The sequence below is a fragment of the Leucoraja erinacea genome, chromosome 6 (genome assembly GCF_028641065.1).
Source record: "Leucoraja erinacea ecotype New England chromosome 6, Leri_hhj_1, whole genome shotgun sequence".
In the NCBI taxonomy this organism is placed as follows: domain Eukaryota; kingdom Metazoa; phylum Chordata; class Chondrichthyes; order Rajiformes; family Rajidae; genus Leucoraja; species Leucoraja erinaceus.
The window spans coordinates 19,606,959-19,622,963 of record NC_073382.1 but is presented as its reverse complement, the minus strand read 5'-3'; the positions used below and the strand labels follow the sequence as shown (position 1 = coordinate 19,622,963).

At 42.1% G+C, this 16,005-nt stretch overlaps 1 long non-coding RNA gene across 1 annotated transcript; it reads right to left on the bottom strand.

Moving 5' to 3' along the window:
* Positions 1-6,288: 6,288 nt before the first annotated feature.
* LOC129697795 (uncharacterized) lies at positions 6,289-9,267 on the bottom strand. Its single transcript, XR_008723576.1, has 3 exons — positions 9,170-9,267; positions 7,634-7,801; positions 6,289-6,823 (listed from the first exon to the last, which is right to left on the bottom strand). It is a non-coding gene; the product is annotated as an uncharacterized LOC129697795 (long non-coding RNA).
* Between the last annotated feature and the right edge of the window lie 6,738 nt (positions 9,268-16,005).

Genomic DNA, 16,005 nt, shown 5'->3' with positions numbered 1-16,005 from the left:
TTCCTACTTCCCCCTACAATCAGTCTGAGGAAGCCTCTCAACCTGTTCTCCATAGATGCTGTCTGACATGCTGAGTTACTCCAGCATTTTTGTGTCCTTTTGCGTATTAACCAGCATCTGTAGTTCCTCGTTTTTGCATTCCAACAAAAACGTTGCTGTGATTTTGAAATCAATGGGTCATTGGATCTTGCACCATGCTTGATCCGAGCAAGACAGGGCTCCACCATTGAGCTCATGTGGAGACCCAGAGTTCTGAATATATTGGTGCATCTGGGACTTCTGCACTTCATGGGCATCCATAAAGGAACCAGGTTAAACCTTGGGAGTCACTGGCATTACAGAGCAAGACCTGGCCAAAGGTAAAATTAGCATCTCTGCAGCTCCAACCATGACTCCATAAAGTTTGGTTCCATTTTAACTACCCTGGGATGCCCTCATATCATTATACTGTTTTCTCAGGGCATCTGGGCATAATTATCGGTCTTGCTAAGAATGCCCAAAATTTAAAAAAGTTTTTTTTAAATATCAATAACAACTTTTTTAAATTTAAATATTAATGACAACTTCCGTGGTCAGACCTCAAGCTTCATTATAACAAACTAAGTTGATAAAACTGGAAAAAATCCACATTTAATTTTCTTCCTGAGCTGATATAACTCATTAATCTATAATAATAATAGTAAAATACTCAGCAAGATATCGTCAGAATTACGCTGAAAAATGTCCATTTAGTTAAGATCATACAGTGCTGCCACTCTGGAGCTGTTGCCTCACAGCTTCAGTGAGATTAATTCAATTGACCTTGGTTGCTATCTGAGTGTAATTTGTACATTCTCCCTGTGGTCACGGGGTTTTCCTCTGGGTCCTGCAGTTTTCTTCCACATCCCAGAGACATGCGAGTTGGTAGATTTAAATTGTCAGCTGTAAATTGGCCCTAGTGTATAAATGGGCAGTAAAATATGGGGGGAATTGATGTGCAAATGGGAGAATAAATTGAAATAATTGTAGGATTAGTGTAAAACGGGTGCTTAATGACTGGCAAGGACTCAGTAGGCCAAAGGGCTTGTTTCTGTGTTGTTTGACTTTATGACTCTATCACTCAATGACTCTCTTTCCTTCTGAGACAATGCAACTCTGCACATTCAAACTATGTAATGATTTTTGTCCAAGTGTGATGCTATCACTCTTGGAGTATGTTACCATTGTTGTTATGTTACTGACCTAGTTATCCGAAAGCCTGGATTTGGGACTGGGAGATGTGAGTTTGAAATCTTATTACGCTGTTTATGTAATTACAATCAAAATTAATTAAGATGTAATTTTAAGAAAAATTAACATTGCCCTATAAATAACCTTGAAACTGCCTGATTATGGTCCAAATCCCACCTAGTTCAAAAATCTAATTTGTAAATCCTGAACCACAAATCAGGCCAGATCATGATGGACTTGGTTTGCTCTGCTGATCACATCCACATTTTGCAGAGGTGCAATACTGAATAATTTGTGGCCTTGATCTCATGATCATCCAGTAAAGGGGAGCAGTGATCAATAGACAATAGTGCTTTATTTGTCACATATACAACTGCACAGTGATGTTCATTCTGCATATATTACACTTGCGGGCGCTGCCATCTTTGGCACCATTATTCAAAGTCCAAAGTCCGGTCGGCCCATCTGGCCATCATTGTGTTTCATGGACTTTGAAGGTGCTGGAAGCACTATCCGGGTTCATCCCCTGACAGGCCCCTGTTCCTCACATCCAATGTCTCCAGCTCCTACCCGGTTACACCGTCCAACAAGCCTTTGGGCACATTACCGGTCCTGCTGGCCGACAAGCCTTCGGACAGGCCCCAATCATGAAGCCCTGATGCCCTTGTTCTTCCAGCTGGTAGACGTTGTAGACTTGAAAAGTGCCTTGGTGAGTTGCTGCATTGCATCAAGTAGAGGTGCACAAACCACTGCTGATCCTATGCTGAATGATTGTGGATGAAATGTCTGACAAGGCTCTTTTTCAATCTGAAGAAGGGTCTGTAGATTAGCCCTTATTAATTCATGCCATTTATAACCTTCACCACACATACATGCGTGCCACCCTTTACATGGTATTATGGTACTACACAAAGACTCTCTCTCTCTCTCACTCGGGCACACTAGTTAGTAAGCCAGACGCAAGCAGCTGGCCGTTGAAATGTTCCAGTGTATTTGATGGAATAAAGTTGGATTTCACCATGAGTGTGATTTTATTATTGGGCCGCCGATAAACTTGGTGTCAGAAGTGGGATGAATTTTCCAAGGTAGTTTACCATGCCTAAGAATCGTTGAGAGCAGTCACGTCCATAGGTGCTGACATTTCGTTGATGGCAATGGTCTTAAACGGGTCTGGCTTAAGTCCGTTCTTGGTGAACACATGGCGCACATAAGTCACTTTGGTAGCGTCAGAGGGACGTTGTGAATGTGGTTAACATGGAGGATGCTTGGTCTAGTGGCATTTGCCAAAATTAGTTCTTAGCATCTAGGACAGAAAAAACTATGGCTTTACCCAGGTTGGCGGCGACTTCTTCCACTGACCCATTGGGTGGTGTGGCCATTGATGGCAGTATTTAAATCCTTAGGGTTGATGCAGATCCTTATTTCACATTTGTTCTTCTTGACTGCTGCAACCATGGTGGAGACCCAAGAGGAGAGGTCGTTGACAGGTGCTATTACACCCAGAGATTCCATTCAGTCTAATTCAGCTTTAACGCGGTCCTTCATTGCATGCGGGATTTTGTGCGGAGAATGGACGACAGGTATAACTTCCTTGTCGGTTACAATGCTGTATTCTGTGGGAAGCTTGCCCAGCTGATTGTCAAAAAGGTCTTTGTATTGTTCGAGTAGTTGTTGGGTAGGACTTTCAGAGGTCGACAGCTGATACACAGTTTTGCCGAAGAAAACTTATGGCATGCATCATTGCCCTTTTATGATACAGATGGCTTTGTGGTGTAACTGTACTCACTGGTTGCAATTCCCCCCCGAAATGCTGCAATCACTGGCCACTATCATCCACCGCGATTGGCCGGAGAAACAGCACCACCTGCCACAAGCTGTCCGCCAATTTTTCCCTGTCCGTGACGAACTGATTATTCAGGACGGCGTGATAATGAAAGGCCACAAGGCAGTCATCCCAAAGTCTCTTCACAGCAAGTAATTCGGCATTGTCCATGGGGGCCATCCCACTGCAGAAATAACCCTTCAACATACGAAAGGAATGATGTTCTGGCCAGACGTGGCTAACTACATTCTAGAGAAGGTTGCTGCCTGCCCGATCTGCAATAGCTTGACCCCGCACCAACAGAAACAACCACTCCTCCTGTACCCCATGCCGGACTTATCTTGGTCCACAGTAGCAGCCAACATTTTCGAGTGGCACGGCCAACAATACCTGTTTTTTGTTGATTCCTACTCAGGATGGTTTGAAATCGACCTGCTCAGTAGCCTGACCTCAGCCATTCAGAAACTAACTTGACACATCTCTATCCACGGAACCCCCCTAAAGTTACTCTCAGACAATGGACCTCAGTTCTCCAGTCAGCTCTTCGGGAATTTCGCAAAAATCTGGGACTTTCACCACATTACCAGTAGCCCCGAGTATTCGCAGTCCAATGGCCTGGCCGAGCGCATGGTAAAAAATGCAAAATAACTAATGGAACGCTCACGCAGGGCCGGCTCTGATGTTTATCTTGACTTACTCAACCTTCGGAACATCATCCGCGACCCTCTCCTGGGATCTGCAGCCAAACGGTTCATGACGCAGCGAACCCGTTCCACTCTGCCTATGGCCAAACAACTACTACAACCACAAGTTTGTGCGCCTCAGTTATCCAATCCCACCTCCGCCACCGCAACATACAAATAAAATACTACGATAAAACCAGCTCTCTGCTTCAACCACTCAACAAGGGATAGGTTGTCTGTTTGCAGTCACTCCGAGGTTACAACCGCCTCGGAATCATTCTGGGTTCCACCGCAGAACCACGCTCGTACTTGGTCAGTATTGACAACGGCATTTATCGGCGAACCTGCCAACAACTCCTTCCGGTTAATGAACCAGAACCAGCACCTCCACGTCCTTACCCGGACCAGCTTCCCTCACGCTCTGCAAATGCTGCTCCAGCGATTCCTCTGCCAGTGCCGGTGCCATCCCTGCCTTCCCCGGTGCCCAAACTTCACCGTCTTCTCCACGTTCACCCGATAAGGGACTTGCTTCCCCAGCGAAGGATGAGGTGTCTGCTGGAGGTTATTATCATACACGTGCAGGTCGTGTCAGTGGAATTCTCTGCCTCAGAGGGCGGTGGAGGCAGGTTCTCTGGATGCTTTCAAGAGAGGGCTCTTAAAAATAGCGGAGTCAGGGGATATGGGGAGAAGGCAGGAACGGGGTACTGATTGGGGATGATCAGCCATGATCACATTGAATGGTGTGGTGCTGGCTCGAAGGGCTGAATGGCCTACTCCTGCACCTATTGTCTATTGTCCATTGCAAGCCAAACCCGCTAATTGGAAAATTTACTGGCTATACCTGAACTGTGCATAACCTGTATAGTTTTATGTGCTCTCAAATGCAGTAAAATAATAAATGCCGCACCTTATACTGGTGTTTTCTATTTGCTCCACTAACACTATATATGCTTTACTTCTTTAAGAGGAGGGATGTCGATTAACCCTTATTAATTCATGCCATTTATAACCTTCAGCACACATATATGCGTGCCACCCTTTACATGGTATTACGGTACTACACAAAGACTCTCTCTCTCTCTCTCTCTCGGGCACACTAGGGCCACAAGCAGCTGGCTTAATGAAAGTTCCAGTGTGTTTGACGCAAGCATTTCTGGCATGTGGTGAAATTGTTCCTGATAAACAGTGTCTTGACCCATAACGTACTGATTCCATCTTCAGAGATGCTTCCTACCTGCTGATATGTGCATTATGGTCTACTTCGAGTGTACTAGCATCTTCAGTTCCTTCCTACATATGTGTATATGGTTACTCAAGTTCAATTTCTAGTTGTAGTTGGAATACAGCTGAGGGCAGGTAAAGTATAGACGTTGGGAGGTCATGTTGCAGTTGTACAAGACATTGGTGAGGCCACATTTGGAGTATAGTGTTCAGTTATGTTATAGGCTGGGATGAGAGATGCAGCACATTGCATTCCTGATTTTTGGTTAGCAATGCATAGGCCTGCAGTCAGGAACATATTAAACTTGTGCTCTTCAGCCAACCAATACTTATCCCCTGAAACTTCGACTAGCCATTCCCAAGAGCCCGCCCAATGCAGTGGACTCTTACCTATCCATTGATCTGAGTAATTAGAGATGGGGAAGAAATCTTGGTACAAAATGTTAACATTATTCCGAATATCTGGATCTGCTCAATTTAACAGGGTCTCTTTTGGGTAGTAAATAAATTATGATAAAGTACATGCTTCTTGCAAACTATTTAAAAACAAATCATTTTGTTTACTGCTGGCTTCTGTCTGGTTTATTTAATTCATTTTTGCAGTTTCACAGTGATCTGGTAGAAGCAAATTTCTTCTCCAATTTTGTTTTTTAGTGTTTGTATTTTGGCGAAGCGGTTTCATATTTGTTGATGCAGCATTTATGAAAACTTGCTCTGATTCACTGAACCTAATGATCTACTTGGAAAAACTGATGTAGTAAGCATTCCATCCTTTATATTGTGCGCACTGCAACCATTTCACTGAAAGGTCTATCAAAGGAGGCATAAACTCTCATGACAGCTTGTTTGGAAATTATCAGAATGTAGGATGAGTAGTGTCTTGACTACCGCTCATGATGGGTACTCATCCTATTTTTTTTAGATATTCCTAGTGAGTATGGATAAGGAAAACAGCCTTTGCCCTCAGACAACCGGAACTGTGGCAGCTGGAAATTGGCATCCATGCTGAGAAGTTGCTCTTCTAGCCACAGGCTCATTCTCCAAAGCTACCTGCATCCTTGCCCACACTCTCAAGGTTGTCAGCCAAAATATAGGCTACAAAGATTGCATTATATAACAGCACAAGGACAGAGAAAGGCAGATAGTAAAGAGATGTATAAGGGTGATTATTTGGTTTATATGCGCCCTATACGTATTTCCATTAATAAATTTGAAATGGAAAATTTACTAACAGATTATTTCAATTATTATCAATTATTTTTTTCCTGTGTGGACACTGTCTTGTTAACTAACGTCATATTTAAATGTATCACATGTAACTATGAGTCAGAAAGGTCAGAGGACACATGTTGCTGGGATGCAAAGGAATGGCGGACGAATAAAACAAAGCATTTATGTTCAGTGTCCTTGAAGCGTGTTTATTCCATTCAGATCCAGGCAAGGATATGACAGATACACGAATGCCGTGCTTGTCAATGAGATAGGAACAACAAGGTTTGGGACTTGTGCTCCATGAAGAAGTGGAGATGCATGAGGATGATGCATGATGAGGGCTATCTATGAAGTTGCCTCTTCCTTCCCGTCACATCCACCTCTTCACTCCTCTTCACTCCTCTGCCTCCTCTTCATTCCTCTGGTCCTCAGCTGCTCGCTAAGTGGAAAGTTGCAGTGAGTATTGCCTCACAACCACTGCAACAGACTGTCCCAAATGTCTGTAAGGCTCTTCCAGAGCACATTTTTTTTATTTGGCCAGTCGATATCCTCACTCTGCACAAGCAGAAGAGGGCAAATATTTACTCTGAATTGTCTCTGGAATCTAAACTTGCTTTCAATCCAATCTGAAGGATTGTTAGCAAATTGCATTGCTGGAGAAGATGGGTGATGTGTGCTGGAAGGAAAAAAGCCGACATGGGAAAGCTTTTAAGTGTAATACTTAATTGTACTCATAATGTTATTATTTTACGTTTGTAATTTATTAATAACTCTTACATAATTTATAAATTGCTTACAACGGTAATAAGTGATACAGACAATTCCACTTGTGTGAATACCCACAAACTAAATTGAAAACAAATATCCTGTCCTGAATACTATTTGTGCTCACTGCTGAGGGAGTATTAAAACAAGTTCATTTTATGATATCACAAAAAGAATTCATCCTCTGGCACTGATGTTCAACTTCATCGAGTCTGTGCAGTGTACTCCTTAGCTGAAAATCGGTTCCATTTAAGTAATTGACATGAATTTGAGAACCAGAGTAGAAATCAGAGTTTTGACTATTGGTGTTATTAGTCAAATGACATATCGGGCAAGGGAACCCACCAGCCAGGATTACCTTATATGCAATGTTCCCACATACCTTGGCTAATTTCATTGTAGATAGCCAAAGTTGCATGTTTCTGGCTATTACCTATATTAATTGCAACTCTAGTGAGTTAGGAGAGGGGGGGGGAGAGGGGGGGGGGGGAGGGGGGGGGGGGGAGGAGGAGGGGGGGGGGGGAGGGGGGAGAGGAGAGGGGAGGGGAGAGGGGGGGGGGAGGGGGAGAGGAGAGGAGGGAGGAGAGGAATTGGGGGGGGGGGAGAGAGAGAGTGAGAGAGTGCCTTTTTACTTCAACCCAAACCCAAACAACCATTTGCAGGCAGTGTTTTTTTACCTCTAACCATATTTTCATTTTCAAACCAAATTAAGGGTACTCACAATGCTGTAGACATTTGTCAGTGTCGTTCAAAGCTCTGATTGAGGCACACCACGTGCAGAGACTTATTGAGGCACACCACTTGCAGAGACTGATTGAGGCACACCATTTCCTGGTTTTATAGTCCCTTCCCCTGCCTCCAGCGGGGGCAGCAGAGGGAATGGGGAATTCTGTAAAAACATTAATATCTCTGTTATATTTCATCGACGGGAAAAATCCTCGGCACACATATGGCGGAGGGGGGCTCTGAGCGAGGTGGCCAAAAATGATGGCCGTAGGTTGCGGCGTTCTCTCAGAAATCGCAGCACAGAAAGCCAAAACCGGTCAAGAACAGAGTTTTAGTAATATATAGATATAACGATTAGCAAAATTCCCTGCTGTTATAACTGCAGAAATTTGAGATAACTGAGTGTATACTTGCCAAACATACATTCCTGCAATTTTCTGAAGAAACTGATTTTATACTGTGATGCATTTGCATAGGCAACATCAATCCCTCACCATGTTCAATGGTTGAGCATTTGTGGAACTGGAAGGGCATTCATTGTTGCCAGGCCCGTTAAGACATATAGGTCACAGGGAACATGGGAGAAGTGAGAGGGGTATGTTTGGGAGGTGTTTGTAGGTAGTTCACCAAACCTCCCCTTCCCCCAGCCCTCTCTTCCCTATGCCCCACCTGGATGCATACCAATTTCTCCCCTTCCCCTTCCCCCTCCCAATCCACGTATATTCGTTCCCCTGGCACCCCAATTCATACCTCTTCTATACTTATCCCTTAGCTTTTGTTTATTCATCTCTGGCTTTTCTCCAACAATGTGCCTATCAAAACAAGCCCTTACCTGTATCCACATATCACTCGCCAAGCTTTATCCTGCCCCTCCTTTCTTTTATCTCTCTCCCCCCCCCCCCGCAATCAGTCTGAATGTCACTTCTTCACATTCTCAAGAGATGATGCCTGATCTGCTAAAGTTGTTGATGTGTGATTGCATCGATATGCTGGACCCAGGACAGATCTTCAGAGATATGCATGCCCAGGAACTTGAAGCGTTGACTCTCTCACCGCCATCCTGTTGACAAAGATAGTTTTGTGGATCCTTGGCTTTACTCTCTTGAAGTTAACAATCAGCTCCTTGGCATTGCTGATGTTGAGAGCAAGATTGACTCATCAATGCCCATTATGACCCTCATATGGTCCTAATATCTTTCCCTCTGCAACCCTCCTCCACCACTACCAACCAGCAGTTTGCTGTAGTTTTGAGGGTTGGCTTATAGTTGACTTCTAAATGACGTCCTCAGCAGAAGCCCAATTTTTCTGTTCTGCTCAAATCAAAAGAGCCCGTCAGCAGTTTGAAAGAAAACAAGCTGGAGCCCCTGCTGGTGTTTTGACCACAGTTAACCACTCAGCAAATTGTCTGGTAACTCATCTCATGGCTTGAGGTGGGATTGCTGGACACAAATTAACTGCACCATTTTCTCACAAAGCAAAAATAACTTTTCAAAATGATTCCATTGAGGGGAGGTAGCAGTTCTTTTTTAACCTGGTTTACTTTCGGAGTACGAGATGAACATCTGGCTCCTGAACCTTCTGGCTCCTGTTCCAACATTGTTGCTGCTCTGTAACTCTCTTCCACCTGCCTAACAAAAAGAAAAGCTTGTATATTTAAGAAAGACAAATCTGTAGCATGTAAAGACAGAACTTCGGAGAAGACGCTTTGTAGGCAGAAACACTTGCTGTGAGTGCAGATATATGAACTTAGAATTGTCTGTTTGTTTTTGTCAGCCTGGTAATGCATTATTCTCTCCAGAAAATTTCCGTCTGATCATAACCTGAAAAAGGTGTAAATCTTGATAGTGCTACAGTTATGAAGTCAAAAATGTCAAAATCATATTTTTGCTTTTGATGCTCTCAAGCTTGTAGCTCAGATTGCTGACGGAACAATCCCATATCTTTAAAGTTGTTTACGGTGTACATAGCATCAGTCAGCAATTTCCTATCTCTTTTCTGTCTTACATCTTATTTCTGCAAGTTTGTGCAGAGTGATGGAACGGAATATAAATGCGTCTGTTAATTCTTCTCAATTGTTCACAGACCATTTCCTGATTATGACAATGTTTAGAATATTGTAGAATAAGCATCATAGACAAATGTGCAAATCTCTTCAGAAAATAATTATTACTGGTAAAACTTCACCAGCCCTCTGCCTTTTTTCTGTGGAGAGACAATGTCAGCAATTGCATATCCCGATTTATTAATGAGTTATTTATTTTTGGATTGAGACATTGCGTGGTCTGTCAGCATTTATTACCTATCCCTTATTAACCCATAAGTAACCAGATAGTTATATGTAGCCCAAGTTAGGTCACAGAACTTTGTATACATACACACTCACAAGCACACTAGGGGTGATTCACTATGGCCAGTTAATCCACCAACCCACATAGTCTATGGAATGTAGAGGGAAACAGAAGAACATGAAAGAAACCCACAAGATCACTAAGATAATGTACAAACTCCAAACGGACAGCTCCCGAGGTCAAGATTGAACTCGGGTCCCTGAAGTTCAATCTTGTAGCTGTATCACCCATTGGTGAATATGGAGTCATACATCAATCAGATAGGATAACACTAGCAGATTCCTTCTATGAAGGATATTGGTTTACTGGATGGGTTTTATAACAATCTGCTATTTATACAGTCACTGTTGCAGGGGAATAAATAGTGAGGGCTAATAACTACTAAATAGGGATGTGGATTACATAGAAACATAGAAAATAGGTGCAGGAGTAGGCCATTCGGCCCTTCGAGCCTGCACCGCCATTCAATATGATCATGGCTGATCATCCAACTCAGTATCCCGTACCTCTCCATACCCCCTGATCCCTCTAGCCACAAGGGCCATATCTAACCCCCTCTTAAATATAGCCAATGAACTGGCCTCAACTACATTCTATGGCAGAGAATTCCAGAATTCACCACTTTCTGTGTGAAAAATGTTTTTCTCATCTCAGTCCTAAAAGATTTCCCCTTTACCCTTAAACTGTGACCCCCTTGTTCTGGACTTCCCCAACATCAGGAATAATCTTCCTGCATCTAGCCTGTCCAACCAACCCCTTAAGAATTTTGTAGTTGGACAGGCTAGATGCAGGAAGATTATTCCCGATTGTGCTATTGTGGTGATGGGGAACCACAGAGAAAGCATAAAAGCAGAGACATTGAATGCAGCAGTGACGACACCCAAGTTTCAGGAACTTCATTATGTTATATTTAGTAATCAAGATCTAGTTTTACTGTTAATCCGGATTATGTGAAATCTTGTCAACTGGGAATATAAAAGTTGTACCAAAGTTGCACACAGGAGATCAGCTTTCACTGGTCTCCTGGTGAGCAACAGATTAAATAAATAGCCCGTTACCTCGAACACCACCTCCATGTTGCCTTTCCATTTGCACCTACAGTTACCATTATGGATTTATTCAATGACTTGAATTTTACATCTCTTGTCGCATGGCAACCAGAATCACTCCAGCTGGGAACTTGGACCTTCAGGGTGGCCACTGAGGTACACATGTTCCAAATACTAGTCTTAAATAGGGACCTAATAGCTACTGTGATGCATCAACCGTGCATCTCTATTGTGATGTCTGACACAGATATGTACCACTGCTTATTTTAATGTGGATAGATGCCAACAAACTGCCACTGTTCACAGCTGGCATCATATTTTTGGTAGTTATTTCAAGAGAGCTTAAGAGTTAGGCCTGTTTAATTTTGATAAAGTGCTATTCAACATTCTACTATAATCCAGGTGCTTCAGAAGTGCAAATCATATGTTGCAATGAGGTAAGTGAGAGAGCGACCTAGATTGTTTGGGAAAAGGAGATGAAAATGGCTTAATAAACTAGATTTCTACTCATCAAACAATTATGTTCATCATTCACATTCTCCCACATTCTCGAGACGTCACCCACCCTGGTCCTGCAAACAGTTACAACCCTACTATCCTCTGGGATATCCGTGCTTCTCATAAACACACGATGATCTTGTCTTAGGAATTCACTCTCCGCGTGATCGCTTGACACCAGTTCTTTAAGTTGCTCTTTAAAATATACGTCTTTGACCAAACTGTGTGAGTTGACTCTAAAGTTTATTTGGATATGTGAAGCTTGTAACAAAATGGTTGTTATAAATGATTCAAGAAATGGGGAAGATCACATCACAAACAACAAGGGCTCTATTGAAGTAATTGAGGAAGAACTTCAGAAGCTTTAATATACTGTGGGCCATGAACATATTATGCAGTTAGTTCATGTGACTAAGAATAATTTTTACCACAATGTGTTTATCAACATTGACATTTAACATTAGTTACCAGCAGACATTATATTGTATTTTTCACCTCCATAAAAGAATATACTGTATGTTAACACTGAAATACAACTAATGCAAATAATGCAACTTCTTGCTCAGAAGTTCCTTATCCGCTACTTTGAAAATTCTGTGCTCCTTCAGTTCTCGTCTTTATCTGTGCCTGATTTTACTAAGCCTAAGGTATTGCCTTTAGCTGTTTGAATCCCAAGCCTTGGAATTCCTTCCCCAAATATCTCTATATTTCCACTCCTCTCTCCTTTGAGCTCTTTCATAAAGCTTTTGGTAGTGTGTTTGAACATCTCTTTAAGCAGTACAATAAGATTTTATTTGATGATGTTTGTTTATTTTGCAGGAATTTATTAGCTTTTATTGTCCATCTCTTATTGCCATTGTTTGTTTGATGAATCTAAAACCACTGCAGTCCTCGTAATTGTGTCCCACAGTGCAGGTGGAGAGGGAGTTCCAAGATTTAGATCCAGTACTGATGAAGGAATAGCAATGATTTGTAGAAAGTCTAAACAACTGCAGATGCTGGTTAATACACAGATGGTCACAAAATCCGGGAGCAACTCATCTGGTCAATCAGCATCTCTGGAGAACAAGGATAGGTGAGGTTTTAGGTCGAGACCCTTCTTCGGACTTTGAAGTCCAATTGATTTCCAAGGTTCATTTTGGAGGGGGATGTGTTGGTCTGGTGTTCCCTACTCCGGTCCTCCTTGGCAACAATCACTGGCTTAGTAGTTGCTGTCAGTGGTTAATTAGTAATGGAACGATGGTACACTCAGTTCCCAGTGGCAGAGGGAATGAAAATTAAGGGTAGTGGAAAAGCGGTCAATCAAGCAGGCTGGTTTTTTTTTCTGGATTGTGTAGAACTTTATTACAGCTACACCCATCCACAATGCTTGCAGTTTATTACCTATATTAAAATCACAATGTAAATAACAGATGTTGCAATTTTAAATTAAGTGGAAAATTTGCATTTATATCTACAAAAAGTTAAAATGCAAAGAGTGCACCATCTGAGCAAGGTTTTGCTTTAGTACTACAGGTATAACATTAAAGCAGCAGAAACACTCGGCAGGTCAAGCAGCACCCTGGAAAGCGAAACATAGCTAATATTTCAAATCAAAGAACTTATGGCATTACTTATTTGGTGTGCCCGTTTTACTCCTTGAAGAAGTTTTGCTCTTCAAGCGGATTTTATTTGGCTGATTTATGTAATAACTTTCTGGTTCCTACTGCAAAATCTTCTGATGAAAGAAGTAACTTCAAAGGTCCATGTTTCACTACAGTCTATCCACATTTATTGCTTCATTTTGCATTGATAGCTTCCTTTGCAGTTATTACAGGAATACATCTACTGTACAAGCTTTAATAAAATGCTGTTAAATATCTAATGTTTATAGAAAACAACCTTGTGTGACTTAAAGTAAAGTTAACAAAGAAATGAGATTGACGGTTACATTCTACTGCATATATATTAAAAAGTACAGAAAATCACCCACAACTTGACGATTGAACGATATTGCAATGGGATTGTATTTTCACCCTTTTATATGCGAGACAGACAATCTACTGCAGATGCTGTGATCTTGATCATAAACAAAATGCTGAAGAGACCTTGCGGATCAGGCATCTGTGGAGGGAAAGGGACTGACAACGTTTTGGGTTGGGACACTTCTTCAGACTGATGAAGTTGATGGCAGAAAGTCGCTAAAGAGAGGCAACGATAGGGTGAAGCCTGGTAATCTTTATGAACTCAGAGTACTCCATTTCCTTTTTATCTCCTCCCTTTCCCTTCCTTCTCTTTCCTTATCTGACATTCTTTTGTCTCCATTTTTCCCTCAGCCTTTGTCACTGACTCCCCCCATCTACCAATCACCATCTGAACTATACGGTATATCACTTGCTAGGTTCTGCCCCACCATTACATCTGTTTTCCACTTTCATTCCTTTATTTCATCAGTCTGAAGAAGTGGCCTGACCTGAAATGCAGTCTGTCCATTCTGCTCAACAGATGCTGCCTGACCCACTGAGTTCCTCCAACACTTCTTTGCTGAATCTACTCCAAGCTCCGTCACAGTAAGGGATTGCCAGGTGGAGGGATAGAAAGATTTAAGGACTTTCTCAAAACCTCCTTGAAGATATGCAGCATTCATGGGAATCCCATACCCATGAATATTCAAAATGGAGAAGGAGCATTTGGGATAGTGTTGAGAACATTAGTTCATTTGGATGGACTATACAGAAGTCCAGCGTAAACAAGCACCAGCCACCCTTCTCACCAAGTATGTCCTGTGATACAATCTGTAGATCCCACATTAGCCTCATCATTGTCCTCAGAGCTCATGGTAGCAAGTCATCAAAAGAAGAAGAAGGTAGCCACAAAATTAACCTCATTTATTAGCTTCACAGCCAAAGCATACAGACTGTGGGTTCAAGTCTTTAGCAGTAATTTGAGCACAAGAATCTAACTTAAGATCAATTGCAGCTCTGAGTGAGAAATCTTGTCAGTGGTGCAGAATTCCAAATATGATACTGAAATATATTACTTCCAACTCTTTCAAATTCCTTGACATTATCTCAAAAACCAAAGCAAGAAGTTACTCTCACTATCCTGACCAATATTACTACTCAATTGTTGTCCCTAAAACCGATTACTCAATAATGATTCATTGCTATTTCTGTAAGATGAATGTGTAAAAATAGACTGCTGCATGGCTAACATTTGGAATTGTTGCATTGGCTGCATAGAGCTTTAGCATGTTGTGGAAAGACCCCAATTTTAGTCCAGTCAAGTTGAGTTTATTGCCATAATTGTTTATTAAAGTAATGAGAATATTAGAAATAGAAGCAGCAGTATGCCTCTTTGCCCCTCATACCTAAGCTGTCCTCAATAATCACATTGAATCTGTTCATTGACCTCATCTCCACTTTCCTACCTAGTCTCCATAACCATTGACTCACCTTTGTTTAGCTCAGGCATGAATACATCCTGGGTAGACACAAAATGCTGGAGTAACTCAGTGGGTGAGGCAGTCTCTGGAGAGAAGGAATTGGCAACGTTTCAGGTCGAGACCCTTCTTCAGACCGAAACGTCGCCCATTGATCAGTCTGAAGAAGGATCTCGACGAGAAACATCGCCCATCTTCAGTCTGAAGAAGGGTCTCGACTCGAAATATTGCCCATTCCTTTTCTCCAGAGATACTGCCTCACCCTCTGAGTTACTCCAGCATTTTGTGTCTACCTTCGATTTAAACCAGCATCTCCAGTTCTTTCTTACACATGAATATATCCAGTATCTCTGCTACATAGTTCTCTGGGTTTAGAGAATATCAAAGATTTAAAACCCTCTGTGAGAACAAATTCCTCCTCATCCCCAATTTAAATCAGTGACATATTATTTTAAAACAGTGTTTCCTTCATCATTCATGATTCCCTCAAAGGAGAGCTATTCCACACTTTTATCTTCCCTAGCCGTGGCTAGCCCCGTAGAGTAGGAGAAAGGCTCACCTAATGCCAACACAAAGATTTAGGGGACTCCTTCGAACGAAAGAATCCACATCCTTCAGGTGAAGAGGGCAGTGTACACTTTGAGTGCAACTGGACAGATGGAAAGGAAAGCGTACCTTGGATAAGTTGTTATTGATGAAAAGCCCCTCTAGATGGCAGTATTGACTAATGTAGAACCACGAGATTTTCTTACTTGAGAAGATCTCTGGAGAATTTTGTACTTGCCATATCTCAGTTTTAAAAAAAGTGATCAGAACGCATTAAAGTTTTGTTTTGCGCATTCTAAAGGGCGTCCTCGAAGCAATCCTGATTTCGATTGCATTTTCACGTTACTTGCCGAAGGGTTCGACTATAAGACTTCAGCGCTCTACCCCTGTGCGGCTAGAAATTGATGACCACATACTGTGTTTCTGCTTATTTCTATTAATGAGGTTATTTAGCATTGCCCTTATGGCCCGAAAACCGGTGATCGCAAAATAAGCCTCAACATTA